General features: G+C 35.4%; 1 pseudogene; it reads left to right on the top strand.

The window, feature by feature from the left end:
* The first annotated feature begins 730 nt into the window (after window positions 1-730).
* On the top strand, window positions 731-18143 carry LOC145276664 (kunitz-type serine protease inhibitor bitisilin-3 pseudogene; annotated as a pseudogene).
* The last annotated feature ends 5823 nt before the right edge of the window (window positions 18144-23966 follow it).

Genomic DNA, 23966 nt, shown 5'->3' with positions numbered 1-23966 from the left:
TTATTATTATTATTATTATTATTATTATTATTATTATTATTATTATTATCAATTCCTCATGTTATTACTTTAAAATTAATCATCATTTGAACAAACCCCACAAGGCAAAGCTCACTCCTTTTCCATTCTGGTAAAAACATATATGTAAAAGAACAAGAAAACCTGCTCAATACTGATTCGAGAAAACATCAATTAATTTTTTTTTTACACAGCGATCACCACTTATCAAGGCCCGGAAGCCACTCAGGGATAAGGGTTATTGCAAGTAAATTACGTTAGTTTGGAGATTTGATGAAGTGTTTACTTAAGTGGGCGGTTCATTAGGAATTTGTTAACGTTGGATTTGAAGACATCCAAGTTGTAGTAAGGTGGGAAGCAGGCAGACGGGACAGAGTTCCAAAGGCGTGCAGTTCTAAGAAAGAAGCGTTGTTCATGGAATCCGCGTTTTGATTTACGCACAGATATAGAGTGGGGGAAATTTTTCACAGTGGATTCGGTTAGACGGGTGTTTTTCGTGAAGGGTGGCGAGGGGGGCCAGAGATTGGAGTTTAGACGATCACCTGTCATGGAAATAACGATAAAACAAGGATAGGCTCGCAACGTCTCTTCTGTGGGAGAGAGGTTGCAGGGTAGAGAAAAGGGCATCCCCCACTAAGCCATGAAGTCTATTTTGTACTCTGTCAAGGCAGGATAGCCTGTTTTTAGCAGCTCCTGCCCAGATATGGCAAAGATGAGGGGACCTGGTGTGGCTATCACAAAGCGACTTTATGTTCATCGTCTAAGGGACAATATTGTGAGGGAGAAACTAGTCAAGGAGATGGAAGTGATTGACTATGAAAACACTGGACCTGCGTTTAAGGAGTCTGCTTTTAAGGTATGTGAGAGAGTATTAAGTTATTGTGAGCATAAACATCAGGATTGGTTCAAGTAGAATAATATTGAAATTCAGGCTCTGCTTGATTCAAAGGCCAGGGCTTGTATCAGAGGTGGTTTTACGGTTGGTCAGCAAGATCGATTGAGGGACAATTTTAAGGCAATCAAGCATGAGGTGCAGAGGTGCTTGCGAAACATGCAGGATGAATGGTGGAGGCAGAAAGCAGAAGAAATACAGCTTGCCTCTGATTCGAACAACACCAAGGTCTTATAAAGCCTACTGCGTGCGGTTTACGGACCATCTAGATCACCTATCACTGCTTGTGGATGAACAGACCTTCTTACGTTGATCAGGAGTTTGTTAGATCGATTCCTAGTAATCCGGTCCAGGCGGTTGAAGCAGCTGTCCATAAGCTGAACAATGGACAGTCTTCTGATCTAAATTGTTTGCATGCAGAGATCTTTAAATGTTGCGGGCCCAAGATGGTGCTACGCTTGCCGGACTTGTTGCGGACTGATTGGTGGGATGAGTGTGTTCCGCAGGATTGGCGGGATGCATTTATGATGGTGTTGTACAAGAGGATGGGTGCCAGAGATGAAGGTGGAAACTATCGGGGCATCTCTTTGCGGTCTGTAAGATCGTGCTAGACAGAATGTTGAAACACATTGCCGAGGATGTTCTGCCTGAGTCAGAGTGTGGTTTCAGAAGTGGTTGAGGGACAGTGGATATGATTTGTACATCAAAGAAACTACAGGAGGGATGTATAGAACCGCGAAAGGGAACGTATTAGGTGTCATCGATGTAACCAATCCCTTATCTGGTGTTGAAATCTAAGGAATAATACCTTCGTAATATTTATTGTTATCTGGTTATCTTTCGCAAATATTGTGACCTGGTAAACTATGCTTTTGGTTAGACATTTATTTTGAAATGGGCAAAGTGTGCAGGATTTGCAGATGTATTTATCTTGCACTCTATTAGTGTTTTTATTTTTATTTCTACTATGGTTGTTGTTGTTCATGTTTATTATTATTATTATTATTATTATTAACAGTTTCATATGTGTCCTTTGTTTTAGTTTTAGTTTTGTCATGATGCCCCCTTATTATTGTTTATTTTGTTATTGTTTTCGTTGGTTTTATTTAATTTTTTTGTTATTATGTGCTTTTATTATCATCTCTAAATTTTCGAAGCAGCTGTATGATAACATTAGGTTATTTTTATTGAAATTCTTGTGTAAGAGATTGGTTACGGGGAAGTGCGTTTCGCTGAGATCCAGAAATTTTTTGCCAAGTTTTGTTTTTAGCATTTTGTTGTATGGCGCCGTGTACCAGAGTATGTTTTTTTTACTTCTATTTTTAATTTTATTATAAGTATTGGTGTTTTTTTGCTTATAGTTGATATCTATATTTTTATCAACTATTTTTTTCAGCTCTATCGTAGATATTGATTGACTTGTGGAATACATTTTCATTGCTTGAGTTATTACTGAGTCTACTTACGATCGAGATAGGAATCTGTTTTATAATTGATGGTGAGTGATAGTTTACGTATATTGGATTAGGGTTATCTTTTAAGTAGGGTTCATATATGTTTTTTATCTAAATTTTACGTGACGTATAGAAAGTTTGTTATTTCTATGTTAGCTAGTATGTCTAATTTAGGCCTATGTTTTCATTTCGTTGGGTATGATTTTCTTAAAGTTATCTCCCTTGACTTTGTGAGAGCCTTTTTTATAATTACAGAATCATCTCTATATGGGCCGATATCCGTAGTATCAAATATGCTTGTGAAGGTATATAAAATAAATAATTCCACAAGATCTGATGTCTATAGATCATTTTAGTTTTTATCCATTAGTTATTGTTATTTACTAGAACTGATTTTCTACATTTTTAACAATGTGGATTTCTTCCAAGGGTATTTCAGTGTATGCTTAGGAAAACTCCAGAGCAATGTTGAAAAGTTATTTTTACTAATCACAGAAAACCTTAAAAAAACTACAAAAAACTGAATACAAACTTATGCGACTGCATATATATATATATATATATATATATATATATATAATAAATACTGAAATTAAACAAATCGCCGATTAATTAAAAATTCGTGATAAAGTTGGCAAATTGAAACCTAGAGGGCCATACATTCTGCTCAAAGACCACAAATGTGACTCTAATAATAACCCCAGCACTAGTCTATTTTTTATTTTAAAAACATCTTGTTTTTATTACAGTTGATTATGGTTTTAAAGATTTTGTGTAGATTTCGTTGGAAATTGTTATGTTGATTGTGAAATTCAATTTGTAAAATTAAAAAAATTCTATAATACTTTCATAATATGAAACTTTTTTCATTTAAAATATTTTTCTTAATACATATGCTTGAAGATAAACAATAGTAATAAAAATTAATAATACATTTTAAATAATAAGAATGTTCTCATCATTGATTTAGGTAAGTTTATTGTGTTTGAGATTTTATTTAAGCTTGAGTGGATTCGAAATAAATATAAGAATATTCCCTTTTTCAGCTTTCATTTCTATATTTTTATACCACAGTGTACGACGTCGAAGCATCTTTGATATGAACACCAGGAGAAGAAATAAAAATAGATAATTATACAATTTTGAAATTCATTACCTGAAATGCTTATTAGATAGCGTTCAAGATTTGAGAGCAAGCCATAGCTACGTACACCTTTTTTACTGATCTAACTGCAGATCTGATAGTGCAATTACCTTTACATAAGGGCCCGTTAGAATGATAAAGCACAGCTCTAAGGAACACATATGCTTTACATATTTAGTTGTGTTTAACGTACATGGTATCCTGATAAATGGACGTTTCTGTAAAGCTGAATGGAGACCTGAGACGGGTGTTGGAGTAGATAGATGTTTTTGACCTTGTATTTTAAATTTTCATGTTCAAACAAATCGGGAAGAAAATTAAAACGGTACATAGTTGAACGAAACGTCACAATTTACACTGGATTGAGGGGATCATATTTTGCGCATTGTCGGTCGGTGGTATATCAAGTAAGCGACCTGTATTTTTATTACATTCACCCAGATGAATCTCGCGTGACCTCGCGAGATCACATGGGGCCGTTTCTATTAAATATCGCAGATGCCATCTTTGTGTCTCCTTTTCCTGTTCAACGAGCAGGTGCTTCACAGGAAGATCATTTGTATTTTCGTTTCTATTCTCCCCACAATGGCACTAAAACAAATGTATAAAATGTTAAAATAATATCCCGATTGGAATGACAGAAACAGTTATTGAATATATGCCATTTTATAAAGTTCTATTTTCATGAAATAACAAAACAATAAAAAAAATTAAAACGAAAACTGAACAAGTAGGCTGTGCTTGGTATTCCATGAAATGTGGAAGTATTTGTACACAGAGGCGACGCACATTCGGTCTAGTAAAATGAAATAAAGGTAAACACAATATAAAACAGCAATACGATATTGAGTTCATTAGTAATCGGTCTAATTGACTACATATATAGAGGAAATTGGTAAACCTTTACCCACTTAGGATGAATTAAGATTTCTAGACATGAAAGAACGGTGGAGACTAAAACGTCTCAAAGAAGAAACCCAAATTCTATAAGCCGTCCATACTAAGCTAACGCAGAATAAAATACACTAGGATAAGGGAATAAGGGAATCATTTATTATACACTAGCGGGGGGGTTACTCAGCGTGGCTCGGGTGTTTGTAGATGTGTGTGTTTAGGGGTGATCAAGACAACCTTGTTAAAAAAAAAAAACGTTGGCTAGCTGTTTGGAGTTGTAAAAGAAAAAAAAAGTTTAAGTAGGAAAGTATGCTTTGACGTGGAGGTGGAAAGGAAATGGAAAAGAAACCGGAACCTAATCATCTCGGCCACGAGAGAAGAGAATAAAAGGCATCTTAATTTAACGTTTATAAAATGAAATTGACAGGTTCGAGAATCTTAAGTCGCATGATGTTTGACCTTGGAACATGACGCGGCTGTAAGCCAGTTTTTGCTTGTTGTATACTGAAAAGCGAAAGATACACGAGACGCTTTAAAAATCTGGGAAAATAGTGCGTGAAAGTCGGGCAAATTAAATAGACCGTTTATTTATCATTTAGACGTGATGTAAAAAGTTTTCAGAAGGAACGAGCCGACCGAGAAGTCCAACGAAAAAAGCCTTTCACAGACATACACAAAAAGCGAACATATACATACACACATTTTAGCTTTTATATTTATAGATAACAGATGCATATATTTATACTAAACTGTAATAATATGTAGTAGGCATGTATCGTGAAATGTACTCCATATTTAAAGAGCTTATAAACGTACTACAAATACAGTTGAAATTCGTTTGAAAAAATCAGCATCTTTAGCTGTTTGATAGAAGTAAATTTTGATCATAAAATGCGCGATTTATTCTGGTTGTCGAAAAATTCAAGAACCTTGGAGCATGGTCAGAGTGCACCGAACCAGATTCCGGAGAGAGAAGAGCACCGACTTGGAGTTCTTGTCACAAGTTGAGGAAGATATGCCCATCCACTCTCCCAGAAAAAGTTAAAAGTAAGGGTTTTGTGGCGACAGTTGAAAAAGTTCTTCTCTGTGGTGCTGATATATGGACTCTTACAAATACGCTGAAAAAGAGACTTGATGGCTGTTACACACGCATGCTCCGGATGACGCTAAATACATCATGTAGGAGCCACACAGCAAGCCAACAGCTTTATGGTGATCTACCACCACTATCATTGAAATTACAGCAAAGAAAGATGAGAGTAGCCAGTCACTGGACGAGATACAGCGAAGTGGAAGCCAGTAAGCTTATCCTCTATATACAATAAGACATTACAATAAGATGGACAACTAAACCGTTGTAGAAGAAGAATTATTTATATTGCCAACCTGTTACAGGTCATTAGATTTTAAGGTGTTTGGGACCTGCAAAGTGGCATGCCAGTTAAAGAGCACTGGAGAGGCTGTGTGGATTCGTTGGTGAATTTCTGAAACTGAGATGATGATGAGGATGAGATATTCCGGCTCGAGCATCTGTGCAGTACATACTTAATATGTATACACTCAAAATACTTAATGCCGATTATCTGGTAGATTAGTTGGTCTGTCCAGTTTATTTTAACATTTTATGTTTAAGAAATGCGCATGGATGTAATAATCAGAAATAATATTGTTGATAGTTTGTACATTTAGAGATGTCATTACTTAATAGCATGAGTTCACGGTAAATACATCTAGATAATTAGATTCATTTTACTAAAAATTGATGTTTATCTCAATCTATATTCTTTTATGACCATATCTCATGATGACATCACAAAATACTATTGTATTTAGCCAAGTACACTATATTAAAATATAAAAATTATTATTCCATTTTGTCTGAAATTAGCGCCGTTACATATGACGTAAATTCTATTCGAGAAGTGTCTTAGTCTCAACATACAACAATTTTCCATCTTCACAAATATTTTGATGTTAATCTCTGAATCCATTGTAAGTTTTATCAGCATAGCAAAAGGCAGTTACATTTTCTAACATAAACACTCTATTCATGATTACCGCAAGGAAAAAAAGTTGGATTTATCGTAGAGTTTGTTCGAATAATACAATCTTATACATAAATATTCTATATATTTTTGCGTATTACTATTAAAACAGTACTGTAATGTTCCTGTCATCTTAAGTCATAGTTTCATTATATTATAGTTGATTATTTGAAGTATTCGTCATATTATATATATATATATATATATATATATATATATATATATATATATATATATTAATATATATATATACATCCACACACACACACATATATATATATATATATGTATATGTATATATATATATATATACATATACATACACACACATATATTAGTGGAAATGCAAAGTTATTTTGTGCTATACAGTTGCTTTAAAAGATCGGACAGGAAATTCAAATTGTGTACTTCTCATTTTGCGCAATATGTCAAGTAATTGTGAATGTATAGGCATAAAGTAATATACAAGTGGACAATAAAAATTTCAACTGTTACTGAAATACGACAAACATCTAATTTATTATTCGACCCACGTGCTTCTAAATTTTTTGTAATATGTACTTTGTATGTGAGAATAAAAAAACAAACACTTCCTGTTTTATAGTAACTGATTCTGAATTGTTTATCTTAGGATACACACGCACCTTTCAAACAGAACTATAGACATTTATTCGATGTGGATTGCTATTTAAACGTTGAATGAATACTTTCACAAGTCAGTCTGAAAATTCGTTTAAAAAAATCATTTTCATAAAAAAGTATAGTTTTTTTTTTAATACTAGACAAACATAAAATGTTACCTTCGTAGATTTTTCAAGGAAGCTATTGACAATTAAAGTCTGATAATTTAAGAATATATTGCCGGTTAGTACAGTTAAAACGGAACTTTATTCTATGAATTTAGTTAAACGGTTATGTTACCCTACAGTTATAAAAATTAGTGGATGCTGGCCATCTTATTTTACCATTTATAAAAATAATGAATAACATGAATATCCTACCGTGTCTGTATCTCTATACTTGGTATTGTAGGTAATATTCCAAGCATTCATAGCAGTTCATGGGGATCAAATTATTAATATATATATATATATATATATATATTAATATATATATATATAATATATATATATATATATATATATATATATATATATATATATTGAAAAGCAAAAGCAAAAAAAAGTGTGTGTATTTTTTAAAATTTTATATTTATTTGTTGATTTTGGTTACATACCGTTTATTTTAGAACGTTCATGATACTTATTGGTATTATGCGTTTCTTGTAAATACTATAACTTCATTCCCATTAGCTATACATAATAAAGACTAGCGTAAGCATAGAATACTATCGAGTTAAGAAGATATATTCTTGCCATTAGTAAACTTATTTTGCTTTTTGTAAATCAATTTGTTAATACAATTTTTAAGTCACTAGCATGTCAGCTTCTTCATAAACAAATATCAAACAGCTTAGTATGGTATTAGATTTCTAAGTTTATGTTAAGTTTAGATATTTGGAATAAAAAACACCAACAAAATAATTAACGAAGATAATTTTCGATTGTGTTTATGAAGATAATCAGTGCTCTTTCCCGTCTAGTAGACAGCAATAAACTCAAAAAAAATTAACGAATTAAGAATTGTGTTGTCTACAGTAATCTAATTATGGCCGAAAAATTGAGCATCTCCAATTTTTAATTAAGTAAGATAACAGTTTTCCAAAGATATAACGCTAGATGGAGGCAGAAATCAAATAGCAATAAAAATAAAAGATTTTGAGTGAAAGGAAAAGAATTCAGAAATATAAATTAGCGAAAACAAAAATGAAATCTTAATAAACACTTTACCCATTGAACCCCGACCAAAATTGATCGACTACACGCAAGTATATACACATACATCTTATCTCTTGCTTCTTATTTTTGAATAAATATATAGTCTGTTTATTATACAAACAGTATTGGTTACATATGTACATATATGTTTTAATGGGATCCTAATTCAAGGAGAAAACTTCCTTAAACAAAATAGGAGCGATATTTAAATCAGACCCAAAAAATAAACGACATGAGTATCAATATCGCTTTTAATTTGGGGGCTGATGAAGGTGTCTCCTGGAACTAGGATTCACTTCTAACATGTATACACCTATATAACCAATAATATTTGTATAATAAACAGACTATATACAAGCTATGCCCTCTATTTCATAGAGAAATCAAATATAAAGTAAATAATCATTGAGTTTCATTATATTTACTTCTAGAAAACCAATCTATACAACCATTATGCACAATACACATACACATACACACATACACACATATATATATATATATATATATATATATATATATATATATATATATATACAAGCAGAAGTACCAATCGTTGACTGGGTTCAAAAGCAGCCTACAGCGAATGGACTGTGATTGATGAAAGTATGATAGGTTATGAAAAAGAAGGCGGGTGTAAAAATATAGGTTTTGATACTCAAAAAGTTTACACTAAGCAAAATATGATGAAAGTAAAGATTATTTTCGCGAAAATATATTTTCTATATCAACTTTGTTTCCATTCGTAGTCAAGAGTGATAAACAAAATGATGTTTACTTACAAAGAGAAAATGTTATATATATAATAATATAAATATACAAGAAATAAATGTTACCATAGTCAATAAAACTTACTTCTATGATAGAAAAATTCATTGGTTTGTATTTTTAAGTAGTTTCTATTTTTTTAAATTCACGAACCGGTTTTAAAAAAATCAAAATGGCAGCGACTTTGAAAGGGAGAACCCTATTTTCAATTGGAGGAGGGGCACCTACGCATTCTTTGTTAACAATTTAAGAGAGTTCCGTCAACGTAAGGATTATTTATAAACATATTTTAATGTTTTCCGTTATTTTGTGCTTGAGGAATATTCGATTATGGCATATGTAGTTCATATAAAAATTTATTTAAGTAGCGATCGCTTCAAATTTCGTTTTAATTTCGGTTCGCTGAAATTATTTCAAGTAAAGAGCATAAAAACTATTTCAAAACAAAACAAACATGAACTGAACTTTTATTGACTGTGGTAATATTTATTTCTTGTATATTTATTTTTCCGGGTAGTCGTTTGTTGGCTTTTCTGCTTAACATTCTTACTTAATAATATCGAGGAAATATCGAATAACAAAGAAACAAAAACAGTTTCGAAAAATAATGAAGCTTTACTTATTTAGTAATATAATCCGAAACAACAAAATTGCATATTAAAAAAGTAAACACGTAATTACTTTAGTTTTTTAAAGCAAAGAATCGATATAAATATGAATAAAACGAAAATGGCACCATTTTCGAGCAGAACAGCTTCGTTTCAGTTTTACAATATTGGACGGTGTAGTATTGCGTCGTCAGATTCAGGGTTGTACTATTGTAATGTGAAGAAAACGCAGAAAGGGTTGTAATTAACTGAATTCCTTCTAGTACCCTGGCAAAAAAGCTTAAACAGATATATAAATAAAAATAAAAAGGTTATATAAATGTTTTTAAAAGACACTTAATCACGTGAGCAGGATGCTTTCCCTCTTTTGACACGATAACAAGTAACGTTCTTGTTTTATTATTTATCTATTTTCGAAAGTGTGCCACGTGCAAGTGGAGAAGGAAAAAAGAGAGTTATGCAAAATTAGTTGAGAATTATCTAAAGTTCCGACTTTTGGGGAGTGGCTTTCACTTTAATAAGAACGTGAATTTATGAGGTGAATTTATTCGACACAATATAATTCAATTACAAAAAATAATAGAAGCTAACGTGAAATAAGATTAAAGTTAAGGTGTTGTTGTGGACCCTCCCCCCTTTTAAAAAAAAACTTATTAAACTTTGTGACATATTTACATACTATGGAGGTCAGGTGCGAACAAACACCCAATAATTTTATTATACCATGTTTCTTCAAACTGAAGCATAATTACCAAAGTATACTTACGCAAATACATATGAAAAGTCTTTGTTAAAGTTTGTGCTATATTTCCATGGAGTATAGGCGCGAAAGCAGACCCCTCAATTTTAAGTTAAGACATACTTATCAGAGTATTCTTATGTACATCTCTATAAAAACACTTTTAAGCGTTTTTTTTCATTTCTTATTTCCATACTTGTAAGCGTTTTTTTTTTCATTTCTTATTTCCATATTTTGGGGCCAGGCGCGAACGCAGACCCCACAATGTTTATGAACCGCCGTTCTGCCAGATCAAACATACCCATTCCTGATCCTCGATACTTCTATTATCATATTTAACCAGTATTTTAAAATAGTCAACCATATAGGAGCCTATTCGTGACCAGGCACACACACACACACACACAGATGTTTCGCTTTATATATATATATATATATATATATATATATATATATATATATATCTATATATATGACATAAGATTTTAAAGTGTTCAGGACCTGCAAAGAACCCTACATTCTGATATATATATATATATATATATATATATATATATATATATATATATATATATATATATATACCTGCTATAGGAAATTAGATTTTAAAGGCTGCAAATAACATACATCCTTATTTCCACAGCTTGACAAAGTCGCAGCTCTCAAGAGCCATGAAAGTTAGCAAACCGGAAGTCCATGATTCCAGTTTACAAAGCGGAAGTCCATGATTCGAATATCGCCTTCGTTTGGACTCATCAGTTAGACACATCCGGACACAAGAGTCGAAACCGAGCCTCTTGCATGAGAGGCAAGAACTCTGCTCTCCGTAAACGCGCCGCACACAAGACTTACTTATTACCTATCATAGATCAGGTAAACCGCAACAAATCTGACAGTGGAATGACCCTACTTCCGTCGCGAAAAAGGAATGTTATTATGGCGACCAGTAACCCAAGCCGGTGTCTCAGTAGTAGAGATTTTATACCCGCAACGAGCTTATTTAACGAGCAATAAGCAATAGACATTCTAGAATGTATGAGAATACATAATTATTTCCACACCCATTAAATTATAAAATATCCTACATAAATTTTGTAAAACCTGACCAACAAACATCAAAGGTGAAGCAATCCCTCGCTTTGTAAAATATGCTTAACATTAGAAACTATATTTTTTCATAACCTGAAGCACTTCAACATTGCTTAAATGAAATTTCTGTTAATCTTAAAAAAAAAAAAAACATACACTCCGCTATTTAAGGAGTTCGCTGAGTTTTTATTCCTTTTAAATTATTCAAAAATTGTATTTAAATATTTGGAAATAGGTGAAAATTCATTTCGTTTTCCTACAAAATGAAAGAATAAATACGGAAACGGAAATATTAAGCAGACTATACACTCTGCCATTTTTAATTTGAATTTAATAATTCCTATTTCAGTGTGTGACATCTTGAGTTGTGTTTTCTTGTTTTCTTGTAAACAATAAGAAGGATATTTAATTAAATTTATGTAAATACACTTTTATAAAGAAACTTATGTAAGATAGCGCACATGAGCGCGTAGTAAAATATCAGGAGAATGGACAGCAATCGATTGTATTAGAAGCAGTAGCGGATAATGCGCAGATGCATATTAGGAAGTGTGCGCGAGCTGCCGTTGTGAGAGATGCAAAAAGGTTACACCACATAAGATAAAAAAGTCGACGCCGTAGGTGAAGTAGAAAATGAGCCAGCTGTTGCCAGCGTGTGGTCTATAGAAACAGAAACGCAACCCGGCTAGATGAATATGTAACAAAAGAAACTTCTTAATTTGTGTCGAGAAAGTAACGGTAATAGATGCTTTTGTTAACTTAAGAAACACACCAATTCAGTTTTTTATTAAATTTTTTTCCAGTTTGATTTTCATGAATAGAGTGTATCTCCTACGTGACAGATAGGTGCGAATAGAACCAGGACCTTGGGGAGGATTGTTGTCACCTAAATTCATGTAAAGCCCAGTAGTCATTGTAAACAAAGACTTAATGGTAAACGGCTCTTTCGATAACGCAATTTTATTTACATCGGTTATCAAAAGTAGGAGAAACTTACTTAAACTCAGGACAGTTGTATTGTCCGACCGGCTCCCACGAATAACAAAGGGTGTGGTCAGTGAGTTTTCACTGATGATGACCTGTGTGAGCAATCCTAGTCGTTATTTTTATTATTATTATTATTAGTAGTAGTAGTAGTAGTATCAGCAGTAGTAGTATTAAAATGAGCTTAGTATAATTAAAAAAAAACTTACTGAAAAATTGTACATGAGGTTAATTTTCTTGCTGACATCAACAATTTTCTTGCTGACATATTCACTTATTATATTTTGCATTCATATCTTCTATGGTTTTTTTTATTTTTTATATCTGTTTTATTGAGTGAAACGCCAGTCTTACACGTACTTTATAGCTAATTTTTCGTTTTTATCATTGTCAGCTTCGACTTATCTATGTCTTTATTTCGGATTTTTTGCTTCGTAATTTTGTGCTAAAATCTCTTAATCCTGAATGAAGTAAGCTATAGTCATCGAATCCATAAATGCTTTGTTTCTCTTTGGCCAACAGGTTTGATTTATGCAGAACGATGCGTTTTATCAATATCGGATATAAAGCAGATACCATATATTGGACTTAGCAATAGAACGTGATTTAGTAATAGTTATCTAGGGCCTTTCGTATCCCTAAGAAATCATATTAATGTTTCCTAGAGGTTTTTCTCTAAGGAAATTATCTCCAACACAAAATCATTTGCTGTTGATATCACGCTTTACTCCAAGCATATTGAAAAAATCGAATGCACTCATGCTGAAAGGAATAGTTGAGAGCTCAGAAAACTACATATTATCTGTGAAATTGGAAGATAAATAGATCGTAAAATTTAATGCCGCTAAAAATATGCCTCTCTCCTTTAACGTTAAAATATAGACTTTTGCACCGCCATTTATTGCCATAGCTAATAACACCTACATGGGAGTTCATAATTAAACCACGTGCACCAAGCTATCAAATGCAACCCGAGTTCGCAACAAGATATATACACGACATTGCGACGCTTTTACAACGTTTGAAAATTGCTCCAAATTTCCAATATCTTTAGTGGCTTCCAACTTTCATTCACACATCCATATTAATAACACAACTACTCTATTGCATCTTTTTATTAAACAAGGTCTAAAAATCAAATATTAGATTTAATTACATCCGCATTATCAATCATGCTCCACGCCATGTACCACTCTTGTTATGTTGGAGATTTGTGATTGCTTATCAGTAATCTTATAAGACAACTGTAATTCTAGTGTCTTTTTGATCTAAATACTCTGACATACTTGAGAACTATCAGCACTCAATATCTCTATATTTGAGGGGTGACAAGTTTTTGTAAATGTCATATATTATACTAATTTCTTCATTCAAACCTCTAGTCGTTTGAATTGCCTAACTGTTTATTTGAATGTACAAATGTACATAAATGTAAATATAATGTGAATAGACTCAAACCCTACATAGAAGATATCGCAAAGAATAGTTATGAATTTTCAGTAGTTTTCAACGTTGCACTTGAAATGCATTCGGTTTTGGGTGAGTAACAATTTTAAATAGCTGATTTAATATATAGGTGGATGTATGAACTTTCCCAACAACTTTGGTTTGTATAGATGCTGCGTAGGCTTTTCTAATTACCATCAAAGAATAAGGAATATAAAAAATGACATATTTCTTAACTTATTCGTTTCCTAACTTGAAGATGCACATATTGCATTTTAACTGTTAGTAGTTAAGAAAAATAGATGGTGTTCTCATCCTTTCACTTACTATGTATCCTGGCGGGTTTTGATGATCCTTAACCGCTGTCACAAATTTTACTTGATTTACTTAATTGGCAGCACTTTTTTTAATATCCGAATAAGATTAAAAACAACAGAACAATTCGAATATTATAACATTCTAAAATGTATTTTATCAAACACTCTTTTAAATGTTTATGCCTGATTTTAGTCGGGAGGCAGCCGTTGACTACAATAAAATTTGGATAAAAAATACTTTTAAAAATCTCCGAATATATTTAGATGTTTAACAGCAAATGCTACAATATGTTTTTAATAACAATCTCCCCCAAACAAAGCAAATTCTCACTTGTCCCTATGGAGCTACTAATGTCTTAAAAAGCTTTTAAAGTAGAATACTTTTTGATATTTAGGGACCTCAACAGTGAAGAGGTTTGATTTGGTTTTTAAGCTGTTATTTTTACACAAACATTATCACGTGGAAAGGTCCGGAGGCCACTCAGGAATGAGGGTTAATTGGTATACATTAGTCAATGTGATTATAGCGTAGTAAATATAAGTAGTGGACATTTGAAAATTGGATTATTTAGAGGAACGGTTCATCAACAACTTGTTTATGTTGGACTTGAAGACAATCAGATTGTTGTCACCTGGAAAGCGAGCAATCGGAAGAGAGTTCAATAGGCGTACAGTTCTAAAAAGAAGCTTTGTTCATTGAATATACATTTAGATTTAGGCACAGATAAAGAGTGGGGGATATTATTGATAGCGGTTTTCGCTAGACGAATGTTTTTCGTTAAAGTTTGGCAAGGGATGACCATAGACTCAGGCTCCGCAGAGCAATTGCCATGAAAATACCAATAACGCAGACACAGGCTCGCAACGTCTCCTCTGTGGGAAAAAGATTGTAGAAAAGAGAAAAGGGCATCCACAACTAAGCTACGATTTTGAACTCTGTCAAGACAGGATAATCTGCTTCTAATAGCTCCTGCCTAGATGTGGCAACAGTACTCCATTCTTGGACGAACCAGGCTCTTATATAGGTAGAGAATTGCAGCGGGAGTGAAATATCTACTGGAACGGAAGCAGGACCCCACCATTTTTCCAGCGACCTTGGCAATGGATTTTATTAACGTGTTCCATTTCAGGTCAGAAGTAAAGGTCAATCCTAGAAGCTTGTCAAAACATGAAGCATACCCAAGACGAGATCCATTCATTTCAACTGATGCCAGATTGGCATCAGAGCGTTGCTAGTGTAGGAATATAAGCTTGGTTATAGATTCATTAAAAGTAACCAGCCATCTATTACCCAATTTTACCAGATGCTAAAGATCAGAGGAGAGAATATCGGAGAGAACTTGGTCGTTTACGGTTTTTGAGTGCAGCAATAGCTTGTTGTGTCGTTAGCATAAATGTCTACGAATGAGGAAAGGGTGTGATTTGAAAGATCATCAATGTAAATCAGGAAGAGGGTTTGGCCAAAGATTGTACCCTGAGGGACTACAACATTAATACTGTTAGCTTCTGATTACTGTCCATCAACCGCTAGCCTTATGAATCTATCAGAAAGAAATGATTTAATAATTGAGGAGACATTTCCATCTGTACTATAGCTGGAGATCTTGTGAAATATACATTTTTGCCATGCCTTATCAAAGGCCTTTGATATGTCAAGAGCAACTGCTCATGAGAAATCCTCCGTCGGGAGATTCGCTGATCATATGAGATATAACTGTAAGCACGTCTGCTGTAAATCTAGCAGAACGGAAACTATATTGCGCGTCACTAAGAAAGTTGTGTTTGCTGAGATTGTTTCTATATCTCTCTTTAACACATATTCCAGAAACTTACTTATGACAAACATGAGACTTGGTGGTTTGTACTGAGTTGGAGACATGAAATCACCTTAATTCTAAACATGTTGGGAAGCATTTCTCCTTAAGACAAGGCTTAAATAACTTTGTAAGTATAGGCGCTAGTTCAGGTTGAATCTTTTTTTATAGCACTATAATTAGAATGCCGTCAGGGTCAGTTGCTTTACTGGAATCAAGGTTTTTGATTAGCTTGGCAACATCACGTACAAATATTTGTATGTAGCATAGCGTGTTCTCAGAAACATCAGGAAATACTTGGGGTTGGCGGCCTTGGTCATTAAAGGTAGAATTAGCTGCAAAGATCTTTTCAAAGAGTTTGTCTTTGTCTGATGCTGACGAGATTACCCCCAGGTCCATTGATGATAGTTGGGATAAAACACACACTTCTGTTCAGGATATTTTTTTTGCTATTTGCCAAAACTGATGCAACCCTATCCGTTGCTGAGCTACTTTGGACTTGACTTGACGGACCGATCATACAACTCTTTCAAATTCTTTATTACTTTTTTACAGAGGTTTCTGACCCGCCTGAAGGTCACGAGAGTCTCAGTAAATCTCTTACTTGAAAAGCCATAGAAACAGTGATTTACCTGTACAATGTCAGCAGCACATACTGCGGAGAACCACAGCTGGTTGGTAGTTTTTTGTTGGAACCTTTTCGAGCGTATAAAACGGTTTGTACCAAAAATTAACCATTTCGTCAGGTCTGATACGATAGAGAACACATCATTTTTCAACATTGAATGTAGACAGTGGGCACATGAACAATGTGAGTGAGGTCAAACCAATGGGGAGATGGTGACAGAACCTCCGCTCGTTATCGGTCTTGCTTGAGTCGGTTAACATTCCACATTGTGAACATTGAAGTCTCCTCAGACGCGAATGTTTGCTGAAGGGTTCGAAGACAGGACGTGATCAATTTACTCAGATATGCTCTTAAAGATAGTAACTCAACTGTTGTGGGGGCTATAGAGTGCAAATATAAACGAAATAGTGTGAGCAAGTGCAACTCCGAAGCACATGTAGGGTAAATTAGGATCCTCTTTTGAGATGTCTCTGCCACATGAGAAAGTAGTCTTTAATGTAGAACCATACGCAATTCCCATGGCAATCTTGGAGGTCAAGTTTAGATGTTAAGTTAGAGTATTCCTTAATTACGAAATCATCTGGGAAAATAGTCGGTACAATGCCAGTTTCGCTTAGGAATTATAGGGCTGTTTTAGTCTCCTGTAATAGAGTTTGAACCTCTGGAATGTTGGAACGTAGACCTCTAATATTAGAGAAGGCGACATGGTAGTGAGCGTCTACGTTTGAGATCTGTGTTTCACCGAGTATTTTTTCTAGAAATCGTTCATGATTGGGAGTTATGATTTGTTGAATAGGTCGACAAACTTACTTACAGGAAAGAGAGAGAATGTTAGAGAAAAGGAAACTACGATTTTTGTAGCACATGGTAAGATAAAGACGCAACAATTACCCACTAATGTGGTATCGAGAGGCCTCATCAGGAGCTACTGCATGGTCCAGAATTCATTCACCAAATGGCAATACAGCAGCCTCAGTACTTCGCACCTGCTGATAGGACATACTTCTTAGTAGTTAATCCAATGTTCGGTCCCTGACTATCAGGGAGATAACGTAAGCTCAGTTGAAACGTTTACATCCAGCAGCTTAACCTCCAGTTTGTCTACGGTGGTTGTGGAGGCAATGCTAACCGTTTCCCTACCGCTGACAAATGTATGGAACTCTGCAAACATTTGATGCCCACCGGAATACCTGACACAACGCCACATCCTCATGTAAATCCAGTTGATGCTTGCCACCTTGAAAAGGAAGTAGGGCCGTGCCGATCTCGTCTTCCGGTTTGGCATTATGATACTGCGGATCACGAATGCAAACTATTTTATTATGGCGGTTGTCAAGGGAATGCCAACAATTTCAAAACAAAACAAGAATGTCATCAAACATGCAGCCCTCACAGTATTTGTGAATTACCGAAAGAAAGCGGAAAGTGTTACGCTTACAGCGAACAGTTAATAAAATTGAAGTGAATAGTATCAGTAAGTAAAGAATTGCCTTTTAGAAAGGTTTTATTAACTGTAAAATACACATACGCTCTTGAAAGGATCGAGCGGGAAAATGAAACAGAGGGCGCTTTTATTATGAATGTCAATCCCAAGGGGGATAACTCTTAACAACAAATTAAATCATAACACTTACTAGTGGCATGCCCACAAAGTATAGACAAAGAAACAGAATTGCCAATATCTCTGGCAACTGTTCACACAAAATACTGCCAATATAATAAACACCTTTTTCTTCTCCCTTTGTCAGAAAACTCACTCACTGAAAAAATGAGCACTGAGAGACAAATAAGGAGAAGCGAGAGGAACGAGAACTGCCGATAACGTGTCCACAATGCATCATCTACTCTACATTTAAAATGATTAAAAGGACTTATTAATATTTACTTGTATTAGTCGGTAATTTGCAGTTAAAGATATTATTTTTAAGATGCTTTCCCCTTCCGTATTTACGCGTGATTTTATATAGTGGAATCAACAAGACACTGTTCGTTATAGATTTCATTTTTTTGAATAGTCTTCACACATTTTAAGAACTAACTGAAATAAGCTGATATTAAACAAAATTAATAGAATAAACACGCATAAAACATTTTAGCACAAAAACGATGGGGATTATCCCGTGTTGAAATATGGTCCCCAAACATGTAGTTTGAAGGAAGAAAGCTCCACAGGCGGCATCAAATTTTAGCGACCTTGGCCAACAAGAGAATATAAACAAAATAAAATAAAGAATTACAAATTACGTTTTTTACGTTACTAGTACAAATGTATTACTTTTTGTCTCAAATATTCCAAGGGCTAGCTTCAACGTATTAAATTCCTTCCCACAAGACATGTTTTCGTGTTGTGATTGCTAGTGAGAGAGAGAGAGAGAGAGGGATAGGGAGAGAGAGAGAGAGGTAGAGAGAGAAATTTTAGGGGGGGACCTACCGCGCAAGACTTCCACTTTATATATAGAGAGAAAAATAAAACAATAAACGTAAAAGTAATTTTTTTAATAGTCTCCTTACATTTGCATTTTTAGAACTGAAATAAGCTTATATTAAACAAAATTAATAGAATAAACAAGTATAAAAGAATTAAGCACAAACATCGGTGGGGATTATATCGTGTTAAATATGGTCTACAAACATGTAGTTTGAATGTAGAAGGCTCCACAGCCGGCATCGAATGTTAGCGACCTTGGTCAACAAGAGAATATAAACAAAATAAAATAAAGAGTTACAAATTACGTTTTTTACCTTACTAGTACAAAGGTATTAATTTATTTCTAAAATATTCCAAGGGCTAGCTTCAATGCAGTCGGGGATATGATAAGTGAAATGAGTTCATCAGAGCAAATTCCACTTATTGTGTCCACTGTTCGACCCCGTCTCTAACATTTGCTAGTTTACAAAATCATCTGAGTCAGTCAGATAAATATTTCAGGTAATTTGATGTATACGCGGCTTAATGCAAATTGGTCAAGACGGATACGCTATTAAGCTAATTTTATTTACGCTAACATTTATATACCTATAAAAGTGAAATTGTCTGTCTGTGTGTGTACATTTCCCTACCAAACTACTCTGTCCAGTTTTAGTCTACAAACTTGTGATTTGTACATAATGGGTATTGAGATTAGTAAATAATGTTTTAATTGGTTTTCAGACAGAAATTTGGTTTTTAAAGGGTCAAAGTTAAACAATTTAACCTTTAAAACTCCACCAAACTCCTCCACCAATTTGATTCTAAACACTTGAAATTTTGAATGTAGGTTGGTTGGATATGGATTAAACCTTATAATTTGATTTGAGCCCAAAACAATAAATCTGAAGGGGTCAAAATTGGAGTCCAAGGTCTTTAAAAATTGACATCTGCGGACGCTACCAAATTACTCAGCTAATTTTTGCTCTAAACATTTTAAATTTTACATAAAGTGTATTCAGACAAAAAACAAGCTTTGTAATCAGTGTTTAGCTGAGATTTTTGCTGTCCAGGGGACAAAGTTTAAATGTTTTACATTTGCGGTTTCTAGAAAGTATTCATTAAATTTGGGTCTAAATATTTGAATTTTTACATAAAGCGTATTCAAACATGCAGCAGCTTTTAAATCAGTGTTTTGGCGAGAATTTTGCTTGCAAGAGGTCAAAGTTGAAAGAGTTGATCTTTGCAGACTCTTCCAACCTCCTCCTTCTCCTCCTCCTCATCCTCCAACTTTTGGTCTAGACAATTAATTTTTAGATGTAGGTTACTTTGACATGAATCACATTGTTTAATATATACATACGTAATCAAATAAAGTTGTGACAAGTATATAGGGCCAGAACCAGGCCGGCTGAGCTGCTAGTTTATAAGAAAATTATTATCTATCATACATATTTTAGGTTACCTACAGTCTTTGTTTTGTTCTGATAAATTTTATTTTTTAACTAGCAGAGTGGCTCGGCGTTGCCCGGAATTGAATGATGATCTACGAATATTTCACACTCCTATATACTTATCGAAATTCAGTGAAATCTTCCATTTTTTTTTTTTTAAATTACATTTTCACCCCAAACAAGGCAAATTGCCACTTTGGTGTAGGGGGCTACTATCAGGGGCAACAACTACTGGAGTACTATGTAGGGATTTGGGAAGCAAGGTGTCGGTTCACGTTACACTTGAACTTCTGCACGTCAGTACTGTTGGGGAAGCAGGGACCTGGAATGGAATTCCAGAGTCTAGCGGTTCTGGGGTAGAAACTATTGGAGTAAAAAGATCTTTTACATCTAGGGATCTCTACAGTGTGGGGGTGGGATTTAGCAGCCTGTCGGGTTTGTCGAGGGTGCACACGTCGTCGGGGCACAAGTGATTGCAGTTCGTCAGAGCATTCACCACTAAAATACTTGTAGAAAAGGCAGAGGGATGCAACATTTCGTCGATGGAGGCTGAAGCTTAGATGCCAGTTCAGGGCCTATCAGGTTTGCGACTCTCTTTTGAACCTTGTCAAGGAGCGAGAGACTAGTAGCAGATGCACCAGCCCAGATGTGGCAGCAATACTCCATACATGGGCGAATGGTGGCCTTATAGAGGTACAGGATACTTTCGGGTATTAGTAGTTTTCTAGCACGGTAGAGAGAGCCCACCTTTCTTGCAGCGGCCCTGGCAATGCCTTCAATGTAATTGTTCCAACTCATGTTTCCTGTGAACGTTAGGCCAAGGAGTTTGAAAGATGGACTCTCAGATAAAGAGTCGTTGGCCATTGCTATGGGTGGTAGAGAGGGTTTCTTGTAATTATTGAATGAAACTAGTTTAGTCTTGGCAGCATTGAACGCGACCAACCACTTTTGACCCCATTCCACTACAGATTGGAGGTCTTCCTCTAGTGTTTCTGCCATTTCTTTAGAAATGTGATCATTCGTCTTCCTGTCGTGCCTGCCATAGAGTGTAGTGTCATCAGCATATATACCCATTTCAGAGGCAATGTTGTCGGGGAGGTCATTTATGAATATCAGGAACAATAGAGGTCCAAGGATAGAACCCTGGGGCACCCCCGCATTTATATCATATTGTTTAGATGTACGCCCGTCGAGGACAACCTGGAGTTTTCTCTTATCTAAGAAGGACTTAATTATGGTAAGTATTCTTCCAGTGATACCGTATGATCTGATTTTACTGAGGAGACCCTCATGCCATACCCGGTCAAAAGCCTTAGATATATCTAGAGCTACCGCTCTGCCCTACCCCGCGTTGTCCAGTGAATGGTATATACGTTCAGAGATCACAGTTAGGATGTCTGCTGTGGAACGGGCTTGTCTAAATCCATATTGTTTGTCAGTCAGTAGGTTAGCATCTGTAAGATGATGGACAAGAGCATGGTTAATTATGGTCTCAAATATTTTGGCACAAAGTGGAAGGAGGCTAATGGGGCGATAATTTGATGGGTATGTCCTTTCGCCAGAATTCTTGAATACTGGTACAACAGAAGCAGATTCTCAACAGACCGGAAAGCAAGCTTCATTAAGGCATTTGTTTTAGAGTTTGGAGAGAACTGAAGCTACTTCGGCTGAGCACTTTTTTAATAGCACAGCTGGGATAAGATCGGGTCCACATGCTTTTGAGGTATCAAGGTTTTTTATGATAGCATGCACCTGAGCAGGGGTGGTTTTCAGATCGTCTAGTGTTGCGTCTGTCCGCATAGGAAAGTCAGGTAGGGGGTGGTTGGAAGGGTCCAGTGTGGAGTTTGAGGCAAATCGACTGGCAAGCATGTTAGCCTTGTCGGTTGCTGAGTAAAATTCCGTAAATTCTCTCTTAGCTGTCGCTATTTCTTTCTTAACGTTATTTCTAGCTTCTATATATTTCAGTCTGTTTGAACTGGACTTATGTCGGTTAAACCTATGGTATGCATGCTGCTTTTGAGCAATGACAGTTGCACAAGTCGACGTAAACCATTGGGGAGAGTGAGGCTTACTATAAAATTTCCGCATGGGAACATGCACTTCGATTGCAGTTTTGAACCAGTCAGTTGTCTCGTTTGCACATTATTCAGCAGGGAGAGAGAAAATATTTTTCCATGGAGCATCTCTAATTAGTTCCCTGATGGCTTCCCAGTCAGCCTTATTATAATATCTCGTCGTTTTGAGCACTGGTTCTTCAGTTTTGGGTCTAGAGTTTAGGGCGATTTCAACCGTTATCACTGCATGATCAGCGTTCCCGAGTGCAGACATCGGGAACTGTGGTCAAAAACAGATCTAGAAGTGATGCGTGTTGTTCTTCCTGGTCAGGGAAACGGGTTGGAAACGTAACAATTTGTGATAGGGAGTGATATATAGCAAAGCTATGGGTTGTTCTGCCCGCTGCATCTGTGTAAGTAGAGAATCCAAGCCAGTTTTTGTGGTGGACATTAAAGTCACCAAACACATGTATTTGTGCGCTAGTGTCGAGGGTCAGTACCGTGTCTATGCTGTCAGATACTTTGTTTATTATGGAGCAGTCCTGAGTCGAGGGAGAGCGTTAGAGAAAATAATAGTAGCTAATATTGTGTTGCATGTTTAGTCTAACGCACATAAAGGCTTGATCATCTGTTTCTAGGTTTGTTTCTCTAATCAAGGGAAGGGTATTACGAATGTAAACTCCAAGTCCGTGCATATGTCTGTCAGAGTCCTTACGGCAGAGTGGGAGATATCCAGGCATGTTAAAGTGGTTAGAGGGAATGGAGGAGTGTAGGTTAGTCTCACTTAGTGCTAAGATATCCGGGGTATTTGTTAAGAGAAATGCTTCAACATCAGCTAAGTTAGTTCTAAGCCCACGGATATTTGTGAATGAGAGCCTCAAGGGAGGAGGCAAGTTGAATTTGTTTGTCCCTAATCCTGGTTTAAGCTTATTTTTAGATTGTACTGTCGTCATATTTTTTTTAAGAGTTTCGGTAAGGGGGAACTAAACAAGAGGTTATGCGGAGCTTCAGACATGCATCACAAGTAGACCATCAGCTGACCTTTCTCCAATTAGGATTGTGGCCTCAGGAAAGCCCACCGGGGATGAGTGCAGTGTCCGTTTCCATGCGCATCATGGCACTACAAACAACCCGATATTATTTAACTGTTGATGGAGCAGCCGCTCCAAACCAAAACCAAAGAGTTAGGGCTCCTGTACTACCAGTCGGGAACAGCAGCCAGGGACTGTCAATCCGGTACCCTCAACCCTTTAGAAGAAGGTCAACCCAATCTAATCGCTCAGCCATATCTTATACTCAAGCACTCCCAAATGTTCAGTTTTAGTGGTGGGGCGTGCTGGGAATGGGGAAGAACGGCGTTCATTGCCCTAGCC

Source organism: Euprymna scolopes, chromosome 5 (genome assembly GCF_053919585.1).
Source record: "Euprymna scolopes isolate OS-2025 chromosome 5, ASM5391958v1, whole genome shotgun sequence".
In the NCBI taxonomy this organism is placed as follows: Eukaryota; Metazoa; Mollusca; class Cephalopoda; order Sepiida; family Sepiolidae; genus Euprymna; species Euprymna scolopes.
This window is presented reverse-complemented; position numbering and strand designations above follow the sequence as displayed.